The sequence below is a fragment of the Cyprinodon variegatus genome, unplaced genomic scaffold (assembly GCF_000732505.1).
Source record: "Cyprinodon variegatus isolate N-32 unplaced genomic scaffold, C_variegatus-1.0 Scaffold364, whole genome shotgun sequence".
In the NCBI taxonomy this organism is placed as follows: Eukaryota; Metazoa; Chordata; class Actinopteri; order Cyprinodontiformes; family Cyprinodontidae; genus Cyprinodon; species Cyprinodon variegatus.
Genome location: NW_015150817.1, coordinates 565,223 through 577,533, shown reverse-complemented (window position 1 = coordinate 577,533; position 12,311 = coordinate 565,223). Strand labels below are relative to the sequence as shown.

At 34.5% G+C, this 12,311-nt stretch overlaps 1 long non-coding RNA gene across 1 annotated transcript in view; it reads right to left on the bottom strand.

Moving 5' to 3' along the window:
- Positions 1-108: 108 nt before the first annotated feature.
- The window catches only part of LOC107092053, a 258,975-nt gene continuing 246,772 nt past the window's right edge, over positions 109-12,311 (bottom strand). Inside the window, exon 2 of the long non-coding RNA XR_001481558.1 lies at positions 109-188. This is a non-coding gene — a long non-coding RNA (uncharacterized LOC107092053). The remainder of the gene's footprint in view (positions 189-12,311) is intronic.

The following is a 12,311-nucleotide window of genomic DNA, read 5'->3' as shown; positions in this document are numbered from 1 at the left end:
GTATTCCTACAATTGCATTACTTTGCAACTTTAAACAACTTGTTTATCAACAATCAACAATGTTGATAATGTTTTCTCATTATCAACATTTTCTAGCAATCATCATACCTTTTATCTGTGTGTCTCCAATATCTGAACGTTCATACAGGTCAACGCTGTGGTCATTTTCTGTAGTTGTGCCAGGTCCACTGAAGAATAGAAAACAAGATATAAACATTTCAATCTGTGTTATTTAGATTATAGACATAAGCCTATAGAAAATAAAGTGATAAAGTTGGTTTCAACTTGGTTTCAACATTGTGGTATCACTGAATCGCGTTGCGTTGCAACGCCGCGTTATTACAGCGCCCAGGTCTCGTTGCAATTCAAATTCATGCCGATATCTGGTGTCTCAACCGTCACGTCGGCGTCATAGCGCGTTCCAGATGACCAATAATGGCTACTAATCTTAAGGATGTTTAAGATTTCGGACTCTTAAAAAAAGTACTTTTGGTCTCCCAAAGGGGGGTGCGCGCACCCCCCGCGCCCCCGCCTGAATCCGCGCCTGACAATGATTTACTTAGGCGACCACATTGGGATTAAAAAAAGAAATTATTTTGCCGAAAGGTAAGTAGTTTCCCTGTCAAAATTTAAGTTAAAATAATTTTATTTCACAGTTTGAAGTAAATTTTCTTTGTTTCTGATGGTTTCTTTCGTATTGAAACTCACAATATTTGACTTAATCTTTAGGAATTTTCTGGGGGAGGACCTGCAGACCCCTCATAATAAAAACCGATGCCTCTAACCACACTTTTATTTGACATTTATGCTAAGGATTTTTATTTTTTTTCTCTTTCCTCTTTATCACTTCACTTAATGTTCCTTTGCCATAATTTTTCAGTTATTTGTATTCCAAATATTTAAATTAAAGTGTCTTTACTTTATACTTTGGAGTAAATTGCCTTCGTTTCAGATGGCTTTAAACCTATTTAGATTGATTAGAACACATGCAAATACAAAGATAAAATTGACATGCTTTTTTTGAACATTTTTTTTTGGGTAGGACCCCCAGACCCCACATAACTAAAGTTATCTCCCCAAACCACTATTTTATTTACCTGTATTTTTTCGCTTCCCTCTTCCCTTAGACACGCTATTGATATTTACATAATGTATTGTCTTTTCATTTTATTTAATTAGGTAAAAGAGCATGACCAACAACACCAAATGTATTTGTAATTCCTGACATTATAAGATAAAATGTCAGACAAAAATTTCTTGCTTTAACTAATTCTCAAAATTGAGTTCCTTGAAATTAAAAATATATTTTTCTCTTTACAACATTTAGCCAAAGATTACAACTTTTTATCCAAAAGTAGAAGGAACATGCAATCAGGGAAACAAATGTATATTGCATTGAGTGTCCTATCATTTAATCAAATGGTAAAGCTGTTTTCATTACATTCCAGGAAATAATCTGTTTGTAATAAAAAGGCAAAGGGGCCTTTATGAGATAATGGGCCAAATAGATAGAGGAGCGTGAGAGGGGTTGGAGTGGTAGCCCTCTGAGTTCAAGCCCCACTCCCTCGGACCTACACTCTGGGTCCCTGAGCAAGGCCCTTAATGCCACACTGCTCCCCGGGGGTCGCACAATGGCAGCCCACTGCTCCTCAAGTGGATGGATCAAATGCAGAGGTGAACTTCTTCAGTGTGAGATTGATAAAAGTAAAAAAAAAAAAAGAATAATTATTTTTGCAAATTGTAGAAAGCCTGGAAAGAGAAATACTCTACAATGATTACGGTAATTGCAGATCACAATGTCTGCTCTGATCTGAAAATCATATCCAACATGTATGCATTCTGTTGTAGTTTATTCATATGTGGATTCTCGTTAGAACCAGACCAGCTGTTTTTAAATCAGATCCACCTTTATGTCCATCAAATTAATAAGATTTTCAGAAATGCCTGCAAACTTAAAATAACTATATGATTTACTGAAGTCTGAGAAAACAAGAGTGTCCAAACTCCCCCTCTCTCTTTTTGATGGCTGCCATTCTAATCAAACATTAAAATATTGAACCTTTACGGGTATTTAACTTCCAGTTGTTCTTCAGTAAGTTAGCCAATGACACAAAAACAGTTTTCCTCAAAATCGTTGAGCAGATTCCACAAACTATCCAAATCGTACTTTTTTACAACTTAAACAAGCTTACTCCAAATTTATGATAGTTTTAAAATGTATTAGTGCATTCTCAGGAGTTGACATCTTTAATTCCCCAGGGCTTGTTTTCTTTAAACTATTAAAACATGTATTCTTGATTATTAGCTCTTTGTAGCTCTACCCTATTGTCATAGTTTTGGTTTTGTTCAAGATTTATTTTGAGTTTTTAATGGTGTTATTTTGATTCTTGTGTTATAGCTATTTTTGAATGTATTTGAGTTCTTAGATATTTCCTGTCTGCCCTCTTGTGTCAGTCTCCTTTTCCCTAGCTCCCTCCTTGCCTCTGTTCACACCTGCTCCCAATCTGCTAATTAGCCTGGTCTTTGTTTCTCTCTCCCATGTAATCTCCTTCTTTTTAGTCACTCTTGGCTGGTTTGTCGTCATTACTTTGCCCCCTTCTTGTTGTGAGTATTCTTGGTTTTAAACATTTTGGGATTTTTGTGGATTTATGTTTTGGATTTTTGCTTTTGTTGAACTTTTGGTAATTAAACATTCAAGTAACCACCTTAAGCTTTGTGTCTGCATTTGGGTCCTGTAAAACCTCCACCTCCCCAACTGTGACGCCTTTTTTCACTCTTTACCAGTATTACTTGAAGTATGTGTTGTTGTTTTTTTCACAAATGTTTGTGTCAGCATTGCTGCTTCTTCATTAATATTAGCTGTTGTTCTCAAAAGCTTCAACCTTTTGTACAGTGTCAGTATTCTGCCAAAAGTTCAAACACAGTACATACTTCTAGGAGCATATGCTGGCGAATAGCGACCTCCTCTGGCCAAGACTCAGTATTACATCTTGTTAGGATAATTATCATAGATGATGAGTGAGTTTATTACACCTTAGTATTGGCTGCCTGTCGCGTGTCAGAACTGTTGTTTTCCACAATAGTTTATCTGGTTAAGATGGTTCTTCTTTCCGGATATACAGTTATAATCTTCATTCTGTACGTGGCAAATATTTGGGAAAGGAATGAGAAATGAGAGCCTTCAGTCAGTCCTTCAGCTAGGAACAAAGTGTAATATTGTGTCTACTCATGTCTACTCATCTGCTAACATGTATGATGTGGCGATGTGGCATACTGTAGATGTATAAAATGCCTTTTTAACTTCCTGAGAGGTGAGCCAGGTTGGTATGCAGCTGCCTTTTGTAAAATCCAAGCAACTTGTCTGATCTGAGAAAGATTACAATTTCTATCAGAATCTGTTGTCATGTCTCCTGGTTAGTTAATACATATAAGTTATGAAGTGTTATTTAAAGAGTTTCTCCCGAGTGATTTCTTTTCAGGAAAAAGAACAGGAGAGATGGTGCATACACAGAGCCTATCTTTAACAATCTACGCCTTATGGACAAAGGACAATCTTTTGAGGACCATAATGTTCACATTTTGGACAAAAAAATTGGTGGTTTTAGAGGGGCGTGAAGGAAGCCATCTATGTTAAGAAACACCAACCTTAAACAAAGGGGATGGACTCAGATTTCCACTTTCAAAACCCTACAATGCAGCGATAGAGCTGATTCCCTTCCGCTATCATCGCAACCCCAACCTAATTACAGGGGAACAGTACACCTCGCATGTGCAGCAAGGCCAACAATTCCCTCTAACGGCCCTCCTTTCGTTGACAGACTAAGAAAGAACCCAAACGACCCCCATTCCTAAGGGGCGGACCTGCTCGTCAGATTCACTTTTCATGTTTTCTGAGCCAAAACAAGGCTTTGTTTTTGGTCCACTCTATAAAGCCTCAATTACTCAACGCTATTTCAGGCTTTTTTTTTTTTATTGAAAAAGCTTCCTGGATGGGAAGCGAAACATCTTCAAACTTGGAAACAAAGTCCAGTGATTTGTTTTTTAACTTTTTTGGAACTCCTATGAGCAGCTTTACTTCAAACACTCATGAACTCTTCCTCACATACATGTTTAGCATGTTATATGTGCAAATGAAGTACAATGAGGCACCAATATGTCTTATTCCTTCTCTACGCAAGTGTGGTTTGATTTCAGCTAAAAGGCATACAGCTTCTCTCATCCTCGTGTGTTGACCTGTTTTTGTGCGCTCATGTCACCTTTTGTCACGGCGTTAGCCACAGGACAAACCAACCTGCCTGTGATTAGCTACTTCTCACGAAATCCTAACTCTTATGGCTGTACTCTTCTTCCTACTAGCAAAGCAAAGTCTGTTATTGATTTCAGAGAGCATTAATTAATGAACATAGATGAAAAGGAGGAGACGCAGAAGCCTCTCTAGCCCAAGGGCTATACTTATGTCCCTGGCTAACATCTTTCTTTGTGTTGCCATTTCACACAATGGGGTGGTACACCATTATGACAATATGGGCTCTATCATTGTCACATTTAAGTGCTGAATAAACAGCCTTGACAGTTAATACCAGATGTTAATACATTGACATCTGGATCAATGTTGTCATTCCACTGCTCTGCCTTGGTGCAGAACTGGTTTCAAAACAGTTTACAGTTCTAAATCTCTGGCTAGATCCAGATAGGCAAATATTACGTATGTAATATGCACGTATGTAATGTTTGATTTATTCTATTCAGATTACTTTTTGTTTTCTTATTTGAATTTCTAGTGCTTTGTGTGTGCTGTGGTGGGACGTATTTTACTGTCATTGTCTAAGTTGACTGATTTGGGGTATATTAAGAGAAATATAAGTAATTTCCCTCTGGGATTATTAAAGTATTTCTGATTCTGATATATCACATTTTCAATAGTATGCAGCATTGATTTTGTGTTTTTTGGAGAATTTACCATGGTGTATATTTTCACTTTCTCTGGGTATTACACTTACAGCAATCTTCTCAATGAGAGTCAAAATTGATAAGTGTTTCAAGTTTCACACTGTGTGTAACTGGTTCAAACAGAACTGAGCTTTAAGAAATGTGTTTCATAAGGTAACAGAATTTCTAGATTTAGAGATAAACAATCATAAACTGTAAATTGCTATCCCAGTTTTTCCTCTCTTAACAACCTAATTTGGGTTCTATTAGGTTGGAGGAATCTGGAGGTCATCTAGTGGTCCAAATAAGAACTACAAGACTACTGAATAATTGAGGACTGAAAATGGGCAAATAACAATATTTTGTATACAGACTAAAGTTATAGAAAAACTCAGCTGAAATCTGGATAAAGTCATTTAAAGTAAGACCATATCAACAGATCATCTTTAAAGGCAATGTGATTTTTTTTTTTTTACTGATTAAATAATATGCTTCATTGTAAGTATACTGAAAGAAATAGACTCAAACTTTGTCTTTAAATGTAGATGTTGATTAAGTGTTTAGAAGATGAAGTGGTTAGATATTTTTTAAAAAGACATCTGGCTCATCAAGCAAGATGAAGCCTTAACCCTCACTTGGTTAACAGTTAATTAAGACAACTTTTTGATTAAAAAGCTAATTACAAGTGTCATAATCTAGATAAATAATTAATCACTTTGCTATATCTTCCTGGATTGCAAAAAAAGAAACGGTCATAAACAATATATAAAACTGTTATTAAAATTTCCTTTATTTCAATAACTCAATTTACAGAGTAAATATAATCTAAGACTATTTTTAAGTTTATTATTATCATTTTCTATTAGCGGGTAAAGAAAATACAGCATTTGAAATAATATTTTATCAGACCGTTGAAACACTTTATTATAGAAAGGTTGGATTGATGCACACATATTGAATACTTGCTTGAATATTAATTTGTTGAAAGATAGATTTTGATCTACAAAAGCTACACATTTTCTAATTCTTTGAATTAGACTGCACTGACTGACAAGTTTAGAACTTCTCGATTCACAAATAAACCCATCTCTATTGCTTCTGCTATTGAAAAATTGAGCCAATCAATAACTGCATGACCAGGATTAATTTAATCCAGATATCAGGGAATTGAAAAATATAAAAACTCAGCAAACACACTGTTTCCAACTTCCCCTTAAAGGTAATACAACTACTACTTAAATTTCCAATTAATATTAAGCAGTTATAATTGATATACTGTAAAGATAAAATATTTAACTTCTTTTCAGAGGACCACCTAACCAGAAAAGTTTTAATTGTACTATAACGGTTATAGATAGGAAGTCCAGTTCTATACCAGAAGAAGATAAAGAGATTTTGGAATGAGAGGAGTGTCCCAATATATAGGAACAGGAGATGAATTCATTGTGTTATTGCATAAAAAGCTTTAAACTCATACAAGCACAGTGCTGGAAAAAAAAAAATCTCTTGACTCGCTTGCCACTATGAATTTAAGATTGTAACTTGCAAATTGTTTTTGCTGCAACTGGAAAAAAAATAAAGTTAAAAGTTGCTAAGATCCCTTTGCAGGACAGAAAGAGGGAAAAGCATCCTATTATTAGGATATTTTCACAGCAGAATATAAAGAGGTGATCTGAGCATCCTTGTCACTTTTCCTCCATGTTGCAACTTTGATATGTGAAGGTGCTGCTGCCTAACAAATAAAAAAAAAAAGGAAATGCTTAAATTAAGAACAATAAAAACAAGAAGGAAGAGCTGAGAAAACCAATCAACCAGCGAAACTTCTCTAACCTTTTCTCCACGCTGAACAGTATACTCCACACAGCTAAAGATATCGCCCTTGTTCGGATCCCAGGTTTGGCCTCTGGTTCTGTTCTTCCTGCTAAAATAAAATGATAACCTGAGGATTTAACAAAAAGATTTAACTTCAATACAATTTCCTTGGTGCTCATTGGTAAAATAAACTAACAAGTATGTGTTTTCAAGTATATTGGAGACTTAAATACATATCCATTTGCAAAATAAGGCTTTTTTAAAGACTAAACATTTGTGTAAGACTGTTTTGAAAATAGATGTATTCTCTGTCAGAAATTCCATGTAATACTGCCAAAGCCTCTACCACCAGTTATGCTGCATGTATAAAATCCGGCATCATCATGCTGAACGCTAACAATATTAAGAGTAGACGGCATGTTTGCTTCTATTCTCAGTCTGTTAGAGGAGAAATCTGAAAAAGTTTCATTAAAAGAGGTTGAGTTAATAAAGAAAGGTCTGTCTTTGGTCCATTGGATAAATTTTGTGTTTAAGTTGGAAATGTTGCAGATGAACAAAACTGAGTCTCCTCTTGATACCAGAACATCTCTGTGGTCTTCTATGATAGGCACTGACATGGAGGAAAACAAATTAGAGAATATTTCAATTTAATAAAAAAAATAAAAATAAAAAACAGAAAATTTTCATTTAAAAATCCCCCAGAGGTGTTCAGTAAGTGATCTACATACAGTTTTGTTTCTCCAGTACTGCTAAGTTCCATGTTATACTGTTAATGCCTTTTTTTGCCTGTTATGTTGCATGTATAAAGTCCGGCATCATCATGCTGAACACTAATAATATTAAGAGTAGACGACATGTTTGCCTCTATTCTCAGTCTGTTAGAGGAGAAATTTGAAAACTTTTGATTAAAGTAGAATGAGTAAATAAAAAAAGGTCTGTCTTTGGTCCACAGGATAAACATTGTGTTTAAGTTGTAGCCTATATGTTGCATATGAATATAACTGAATCTCCTCTTGATACCAGAACATCTCTGTGGTCTCTTATGGCAGGCACTGAAATGGAAAAAAACAAATAAACAAATTACAGAACATCTTAGTTTAAACATCACTGATCACAAACATGATTCTGCTCTTTACCTGCAAAGATGCAGCCTGTATTGATGAGCTGAATGAAGAGCAGAGCAGCTTGTTTCAGGCTGAACATGATGACCATCAGACAGTGAGAGACAGGCTGGAACATTGTTGTCTGCTTTAAATGTTGCTGCAGAGGAGGTGCTGAGAAAAGGAAGTGGTTAGTTGCTGTTTGAAGTTTAAGCTGCAAGTATTACCTTGCTGGGTTTGAGAATAATTCATGCTTTAGTCATATACACAGTTGTTATAAGTAGACTAACAACTTAAGTCCCCAGATTTACTTTTTTTTAGACAAAATGTCTTGTTAAAATAATCTGCTAATTGCATGTTTTCCACCTCAGTAATAGATGCAGAGAACCTACATAATCAGAATCTAACAGGTTGTTCACAAAGAAGTGTAAACTTTAGGGCTGTTTGGCTTAATTACTATTTTACTGGTAAAATGTTAGTTATAATAATGTTAGTTAATTAATGGCAGATTAAGTATTGAGCAGTTTGCAATAAATAGCATATTTAATGTTTTAATTATTTGTCAGACAACTAAATAAATGTTATATTTATATTTATGAATTTTATTATATATTTTGGCTCTCCATATACTTTAGAGATCATTGTGGAAATCGTCTTGCAACACTAGTTTCTTCACTGATGCTTTTATTTTACATCACCAAAGATCAGACTTCCTGTGAAAACCAATAAACCATTGTGCCTGTTGCACAAACATGCTCTTTAGAGTTTGATGAGGGGGGAATGGTAAACCATAACGTGTGGTGTGTAGTGTGTTTCTACCTAACTTTGCACTTGTAGCTCATATCCAGGATAATCATACGGTCAAGTGTTTTTTGGTGGGACTTCTATCTTCATTTTGTTACTTGTATTCTTAGTAGTAGAGTAAATGAAGCATAAAGTTCTTTAAGCATCAAATGTCAGGTCCACATATATAACCACCACAAGAAAACTATATTTTGTGTCGAGGCAAAAAAGTGTGATGTGAGAAAAAAACATTTTAATTCAATCAAAGCTCATTGAGTGTCTGATGTTTTATATCAGCTCTTGATGTAGCATTTTTACTTTTGTAAAATTGGTATTAACAAATGCACCAGATGCAAAAAAAAACATTGACATCTGGATCAATGTGTCATTCCACTGCTCTGCCTTGGTGCAGAACTGGTTTACAGTGTTCAAACTTTTTACCATACAATTTCTCCAATTCTAAACCGAATCTCTGGCTAGATCCAGCTAGGCAAAGAGATACGTACTGTATGTAATATTTGATTTATTCTATTTAGATTTTTTTTTTTTCTTCTTTGAATTTCCAGTACTTTGGGCATGCTGTGTTGGGACATATTTTACTGTGATTGTCTAAGTTGACTGATTTGGGGTATATTAAGAGAAATATATCACATTTTCAATAGTATGCAGCATTGATTTTGTGTTTTTGGAGAATTTAACACATCAATTTAAATTGATGTGTCTCAAGTTAAACACTATTGTGTGCAACTGGTCGAAACAGAACTGAGCTTTGTGAAATGTGTTTCATAAGGTAACAGAATTCTAGATTTAGACTGAAACAATCATAAACTGTAAATTGCAATCCCAGTTTTTCCTCTCTGAAAAACCTAATGTGGGTTCTATTAGGTTGGAGGAATCTGGAGGCCATCTAGTGGTCCAAATAAGAACTACAAGAAAACTCCAAATCAGACAACTGACTGAATAATTGAGGACTGAAAATGGGCAAATAACAGTATTTTGTATACAGACTGTCTAAGGTTATAGGAAAACTCAGCTGAAATTTGGATGAAGTCATTTTAAAGTAAGACCAAATCAACAGATCAGCTTTAAAGGCATTATTATTATTTTTTACTGATTAAATAATATGCTACATTGTAAGTACACTGAGAGAAATAGACTCAAACTTTGTCTTTAAATGTAGATTTTGATTAAGTGTTTAGAAGATGAAGTGGTTAGATATTTCTTGAAAGACATCTGGCTCATCAAGAGAGATGAAGCCTTGACCCTCACTTGGTTAACAGTTAATCCAGACAACTTTTTGATTAGGAAGCTAATTACAAGTTTAATAATCTAGATAAATAATTAATCACTTTGCTATATCTTCCTGGATTGCAAAAAAAGAAACGGTCATAAACAATATATAAAACTGTTATTAAAAGTTCCTTTATTTCAATAACTCAATTTACAGAGTAAATATAATCTAAAACTATTTTTAAGTTTTTTATGATCATTTTCTATTAACAGGTAAAGAAAATACAGCATTTGAAATAATATTTTATCATAATAAATAATATTTGGCCTCTGGTTCTGTTCTTCCTGCTAAAACAAAATGATAACCTGAGGATTTAACAAAAAGATTTAACTTCAATACAGTTTCCTTGGTGCTCGTTGGTAAAATAAACAAACAAGTATGTGTTTTCAAGTATATTCAAGACTTAAATACATATCCACACACAAATTAAGGCTATTTTAAAGACTAAACATTTGTGTAAGACTTTTTTTGAAAATAGATGTATTCTCTGTCAGAAATTTCACAACCAATCCCTGCCCACAAGCTTTATTAATCTGCAATAACAATTTATAGTAAAATATTTTCCACTTGTTTTTGTGACACTGTTCATGCTTTTATAATCTCCCTCTAGATTACATTTGTTTCATGGCCACATTATTGCATCTTATGCAAATGCATTTTATTTATTCATATTCTAAAATAAATCAACATCATTTCCAGCGATGTGGAAAGATTTAATGTTAAAATCCGGTTTTTTGGGTGTAAAAAATATTTCAATCATATCTGCATCCTATTAATAATCATGGAAGGGGGTCAAATAAATCAGAGAGGAAATAACTTATATATAAAACTAATTTGACACACAATGTTGTAACATAACTGAATGTTATAGTAAACATTATCAACTCCTGAGCTGCAGCTCTTCAACCAAACGGCAAGCAGTGAATTAGATATAACTCACCTACAGAGGCAGACAGCTAATGCAGTGCAACATAAAAGCAACCCCAGGGCAGGTGGTAGTGAGAATGTAACGTANAGTGAATTAGATATAACTCACCTACAGAGGCAGACAGCTAATGCAGTGCAACATAAAAGCAACCCCAGGGCAGGTGGTAGTGAGAATGTAACGTACTGTGAGAAAGGGATTTCTGTAAATAAACAAACAGATCATCCACACAATTTAGCCTTTAATCATCACAGTATGTATTGCAGAAGTGTTCAGTAACTGCTCTACATACCACTTTGGTTCTCCAATACTGTTAAGTTCCATGTTATACTGCCAAGGCCTTTATCACCAGTTATGTTGCATGTATAAAGTCCGGCATCATCATGCTGAACGCTAATAATATTAAGAGTAGACGGCATGTTTGCTCCTATTCTCAGTCTGTTAGAGGAGAAATTTGAAAATGTTTGATTAAAGTAGAAGGAGTAAATAAAAGAAAGGTCTGTCTTTGGTCCATAGGATAAACGTTGTGTCTAAGTTGGATATGTTGCAGATGAATATAACTGAATCTCCTCTTGATACCAGAACGTCTCTGTGGTCTTTTATGGCAGGCGCTGAAATGAAAGAAAACAAATAAAAAAAATGAGAGAACATTTTAGTTTAAACATCATGCATCACAAATATAAATCTAAACTGTACTTGCAGAGAAGCAGCCCGTATGGAGAAGCTGAATGAAGAGCAGCGCAGCTTGTTTCAGGCTGAACATGATGACCATCAAACAGTGAGAGACAGGCTGGAACATTGTTGTCTTTAAATGTTGCTGCAGAGGAGGTGCTGAAAATAGGAAGTGGTTAGTTGCTTTTTGAAGTTTAAGATGCAAGTATTACCTTCATGCTTGAGTCATATGGCTTAATTAGTATTGTACTGGTAAAAATGTTAGTTATAATAATGTTAGTTATTTAATGGCAGGTTAATTTGCGAGCGGTTTGCAATAAATAGTATATTTAATGTTTTAATAATTTTTCAGACAATTAAATAAATGTTCCATTTATATTTATGTACTTCATTATATATTTTGGCCCTCTATAAGAAAATGATATATTTTGTGTCAAGGCACAAAATAAGTGTAATGGGAGCAAAAACCCTTTTAATTCAGTTCAAGCTCATTGTGCGTCTGATGTTTTATATCTACACTTGATGTAGCATTTTCTCTTTTGTAAAATTGGTGTTAACAAATGCACCAGATGCAAAAAAACATTGTCATCCAGGTCAATGTCTTTCCACTGATCTGCTCTGGTCCAGACCTGGTTTCATCATGGACAGTTTACAGTGCTGAACCTTTCAATGTAATATTCTCCATTTCTAAACCCAATAAAATGTTTTTTCTCAGCATTGCAATATTGTAACATTATATATATTGTAATAAGATATATATATATTAGGGATGGAACGGTTTATGAAAACCGTCCGAACC